This window comes from Macaca thibetana, chromosome 13 (assembly GCF_024542745.1).
Source record: "Macaca thibetana thibetana isolate TM-01 chromosome 13, ASM2454274v1, whole genome shotgun sequence".
Lineage (NCBI taxonomy): Eukaryota > Metazoa > Chordata > Mammalia > Primates > Cercopithecidae > Macaca > Macaca thibetana.
Window position 1 is genome coordinate 23,035,959 of NC_065590.1, and position 5,954 is coordinate 23,041,912.

General features: G+C 30.6%; 1 pseudogene; it reads right to left on the reverse strand.

Moving 5' to 3' along the window:
• Positions 1-211: 211 nt before the first annotated feature.
• LOC126934498 (uncharacterized) lies at positions 212-311 on the reverse strand (annotated as a pseudogene).
• Positions 312-5,954: the final 5,643 nt, after the last annotated feature.

Consider the following 5,954-nt stretch of genomic DNA (forward strand, 5'->3'; position numbering starts at 1 on the left):
AATGCTATTATTTATCATAATGAGAGCATACTCCTATAAATATATAAAAATTCACAAAGCTTTTTCAACTTTTTTCAAATCTTTACTATTGTGGTCATTTAACACCAACTTGGAGATTCAGCTTATCCAAACTTATGGTTCAATTCTACCATGAGTAAAGATATTGTAAGGGACCAATAGATCACTTATTAACTCATTTATTTATTTATTTTAAAATATGAAACATTTTAAAAATATTTATGTCATCCTTGCACAGGGACCATGTTAATCTTTTCTATATCATTCCCATTTTAGCATATGTGTTGCCAAACTGGACCTTCACTTATTTACTTTTATAGTAAAAGTATACTTTGTATTTACTATATGCAAAGTTGGTTATACAGGAAATTAACACAAGTAAATATTTTACTTAATGTAATATTTTAATTAGATCAATATGAGATTGTTATATTTATAACAATTTTTATTTTTATTTGAGAAGTAAAAACCCTCAAATATTGTTAACATCACATGATCAAACCTAAATATATATATATGCAAATTGAAGACCCTTTAGAAAGTTAATATTTGACTTAGTATTTATTGAATCCCACTTATGTGCTAATAGGGAGTTAAAGTGAAGGAAAATAAGAATATTATGGAAACTACTGTAAAGCAGTCTAGAATTAGAGAAGAAATAGATATTTGGACACATTTTAAAATATGCTGTAAGTGATAACATACAGGTATGTCTACAAAAAGTATGGGAGTTGACTATGTAGTCTAACTCAGTATTCTGGAAAGATTTTCTATGTAAAAATAAGACTGGGAAAATTCATTTGTGTATATCGAACAATAATGTGTTACATTTGTTGTAATTCCATTGAACAATTTAACAATTTTAGATTAGGGTGATTAAAAAACAACAATAAAAAAATCACCTATGTATAATCACTGTAACTTTATTTTAATCTCTGTTCTTTCAATATGTAATACACATATGTACTTAGAAAGAAAGATGCAATAATATTTAGAGTGTGATTTCCATATCAATTTTGTAAAAGAATGGGAACACATGCCAGTATAAACACATAAATATCACATATAAATAAGTACATGTACCTATATCATGCCACTCTTTATATAGTAGTATGTTCTAATTTTTCTTTTTAAATAAAATATTGTTATGAGAAATACAGAAATAAGTTTGTAAACATATACTTAACATTCAGTCTGATCTAGACTTCATACCAATTTGCTTGTGTGATTTGGGAAAAATATTTCCTTACCTAAGCATTTTCATTTTTAATTAAGAACACAGGAATACAGAATATGCTTTTGTGAAAATTAAATGAAATAGTTATATAAATATTTTAATCTGAAAAATTCTCATTTTACTACTTAACAAAAATACAATTTTAATGTCTGCATAATAGCTCTTTATGTCTCTAAACCACGATTCATATAATTATTCACTTTTTGGCATTTATGTTTTGAATAACGGTCAAACATATTTATACGCATCTATGCATTCTTCTTTGTAATCCACTTATCATAAATTCCTAGAAGTATTATTTGAAGGGTAAAAGGAATGTTACAAAACATTCTTTATGTAGAGATAGCCAAATTGCTTTATAGAAAGGTTGTAACAATGTTCCCAATAATATTTAATCTAATTCATCATGAACTATTGCTAATAGTAACTAGTTTTTAATTTTAATTTATATAAAGTTTATGAGTTTGCAAAAGGTATAATTTGCTTTCATTTTAATTTATTTGAATATTTCTTGTAGATGATTTTTGGTGAATTATATTTCTTTTGAGAGTTGGATGCACATGTTTTAAATTATTTTTTTGAGAATATCTTCTTTTTCCTTTTAAATAATGGCACCTATATATTAAATCTTCTAGTACCTGGTTGGTAAAAAGTATTCAAAATAGTTTTTTTTTTTTTTTTTTTACTTTCACACATATATATATTTTAAACTTCTCTATGCTATATTGCACTTGCTGACATTGTAGTATTTTTATTCATTACTAAATATTATGAATAATAAAATTTCATCTTTATTTTTCTAAATTTTTTGTGGTTTCATTTTTAATATTTAACTTTCAAATTATAACGGATTTAATTTTGTTTTAAGGTATGAGGAGGAGCACCAATTGATCCTTTTTCCATTAATAGTTATCCAATTTTCTCAAAAAATATGTTGTTATTTTGTATGAATATGGGATACCACCTTGTGTTAAATTATATATACTTTTACCTGTTACTGTGTTCCTTCTTTTGTATTGATATGCATGTCTATTTCATTGTCAAACTTGTTATTTTGCTTATAGTACTTTTATAATAGCATTTAACAGACAGTTGTTCAAGCATGCAATCATTATTTTCTTGTGAAAATTATTTTTCCTGTTTTAGCAGAATTTTTTGTTTCTTTCACTTTGCATTCACTTTGACAGGTTTTTAATCTTTCTTTTCTGGTGTAGGGAGAGGGTAATAGAGGGTACTCTTTAACTCCATGCATCAATTTATTATTGGGATAAATGTATGCATTGATTTTATGAATATTAATATCTTTACAACACTTAGTGCTCTCATTAAAAAATAGGTCTTCATTTATTTCACGTGATTTATTTTTTACAGCATGGTTCAGGTTCATTGCACTAGTTATTCCCTCGTTAGCCCTGCCTTTCCCACGATTAACCCCTAATTATACTGGTGGACTCCCATGCACTATATAGAGATAACTAAATTGCTTTATAGAAAGGTTGTAGCAATTATAATTCCTTGTGTCAGTTTATCTAATCTATCAGGTTTATTTAATTCATTTTGGGTCTCTACTGAAGTTTCCTCAGCTAAGCCAACTTTCTTACCTCTTTCTGTCCCACGTCTTTAATAGCCCATCTTTTTCATTTGTTCTATTTTTCTTCATAGCATTTATCACTGCCAGAAGTTACATTTCCTATTTATTTTCTAATTTTCTCTACCATGGCATAACTCATATTGGCATGGTCTTTAGTGTTTTCAATGCTGAATCTTTAGAGTCCAGAGAAATACTAAGAACATGACTAGTATTCATAATTAATCAATGATCCTTAGTGAAAATTTGCATTTCATTTATATAAATCATGCAAATTTCTTTCTTATATTGTTGTTAGTTTGATTTTTTGAAGCTAAGTTAATGGAATGTATCTTATTATTTTATTTCCTATGACTACCTTAAAAAATTCTCATTCCTGAAAAATTGTAGAGATTGGTATGAATTCTCTGAAAATTTCTGTAAAGCCTGATATAGTTTATCATTGCAAATACAACCAAGATTTTTATAAATGCTGATATAGAGACTGAGACAGAAATAGATGTAGAGATGTATATTTTACACAAAGATAAATATATAGATATTCAAAGAACCAAGTCACCCCAGAATTGATTTAAACTATTAAAATTCATCACCACCACATATTTCTATATTTCAATTTGTTATGCAGTGGAACTTCCAAATGGATTGAAGGAACATAAATGCAGAATACTGATAAATGGCAGCACAGTGAGCAAAAAGAGGTGGCTGTCAGAGGAGCCTAGTGATGGCAGAGAGAAGCACTCTCATGTGACAGCATTATTAATGACAGAAAAGAATTTGTAAAGCATCTTAAGTGGCTGCTCAGATGATTTAAAAATCTGGTGATGGAGGAAACTCATTACTGGGGAAACATTATATATGGTAATAGAGATTGTGTCAGTGGTGAAGACCTCTGTGCTCTGTATTCACCAGGATTTTGGCCGGAAAGTTCAAGACCTTATGTGTTTCTCCTATCCTACGGTCTGTAAGATTTCCAGTCTTTGATGAATCATTGGGCTAGATGAATTTTAAGGTCTTTTTCAATTGAATACATGTAATTTTTGCAATATGAATTACATGTCATACATGCTAATAATTCTAAAGGAGAACAAAACAAAAAAGAAATCACTTTAGAATCCAGAAAATAAAATATATTTTTTAACGTTGCGACTATATTTTTCTTAAGAACCTAAGTTACTAACTGATAACAAACTAAATCTTTAGAAATATAATACTTTAAGATTTCTCCTGGATTATTAAATATGTCCATCACTATGTGTTAGTTATGCTAAGTCTAAAAATGAAATTTGTGTTTTATGAACATCCTTGGGAATTTCCTACAATGCCTATTTGTACACAAAATTTTAATGTATGTATGACTTTTTTTTTTTTTGAGACAGTCTCTTTCTATTGCCCAGTCTGGATTGCAGTGGCAAGATCATGGTTCACTGTAGCCTCAATCTCCTGAGGCTCAATGAATCCTCCCACCTCAGTCTCCCAGTAGCTGGGATCACAGGTGCATAACGCCATGCACAGATAATTTTTTTATTATTACTTTTTGTAGAGACAGGGTTTTACCATGTTGCCCAGGTTGGTCTCGATCTCTTGGGCTCAAGCAAGGAGTTGGTCTCATAAAGTGCTGGGATTACAGGAATGAGCCGTCACCCCCAGGAGACATATTTTGATTTTCATCAAAAAATCTATATTTAAACTTGACACCATTGAGTTTTATGGGATATAATCCAGAACTGAGAATTTTAAATAGTCAAAATCTAGTTAAAATATCTCTTGTTTTTATTTCAATACTTAGAATAATCATTATTATCATTTTTGTTATTTTAAAGTCAATTAATTCAGTGCTCTCATATGTGACTAGCCTTTTGAGGTTCTTGTCCATTTATCAGTTTGTCTAAGATCATTCACACTGATGTAACAACCATGAGCCAAAGAGAAGTTCAGTATCTTGGCCACCAGGTGAATAAAGCAAAGTGTGTGTATGGTATATCCATTTCCTTTTTAGATTCTGTCTCTTCATTTTTTTCCTATACTTAGTAGAAAGAGTTTGATGTTAACAAAAATTGTCACCCAATTGGTTTATCTAATTACACATAGTTCAGTAGTTATATATACATTATTTTTATAAATGTAGTTTAAAATGCATGTGATCTGAAACCAATGCTTGTCTCAGGTAGAAAAGAGTAATTCAGAATTCTGTGTCTGATGGAGTCATAGCCCCAAAGACATTGAATGTAGCATATGTTGCTGTGGTCCATCCTTGAATTTTTTGCTAAGCATTAATCTAGCTTAGTTTTGAATAAGACTGATGTTTCATGAGACTGATTGAAAAGTTGGGCTGTGGGGTTTGTATATGTATATATAATATATCTATATTAATATATATCTGCATATAATATATGTATATAGTTGGCTTTCTTTATTAATGGGCTCCATATCTGTGGATTCAACCAATAGCAGATCAAAAATAATTTTTTATATGTGTCTGGGCTGGGCACAGTGGCTCATACCTGTAATCCCAGCACTTTGGGAGATGAAGGCAGGTGGATTGCTTGAGTTCAGGACTTTGAGACCAACCTGGGCAACATGGCAAAACCCTGTGTCTACACAAAATACAAAAAATCAGACTGGTGTGGTGGCACACACCTGTAATCCCAGCTTCCTGGGGGGATGAGATGGGAGAATCATCTCAGCATGGGAGGCAGAAGTTGCAGTCAGCAGAGATGGCACCACCACACTCCAGCCTGGGTGACAGAGCAAAACACTGTCTCAAAAAAGAAGTGTCTGTATTAGACATGTATAGACTACTTTTCTTGTCATGATTCCCTAAACAATACAGCAATACAGTATAAACACAGTTCACTGGTATTTACATTGTATTAGATATTATTCGTAATTTAGAGATGATTTAGCATATATGGGAGGATGTGAAGATATGCGCAGGTTATATAAAGATATTTGCCATTTTACATCAGAGACTTGAGCATCCATAGATTTCGGTATCCAAAAGAGGCAGAGACTTGAGCATCTGTAGATTTTGGTATCCACAAGAGGTCTTGGAACCACTGCCCCGTTGATACTGAAGGATGACTGTACATACCAATTTGTCTCTCTTTC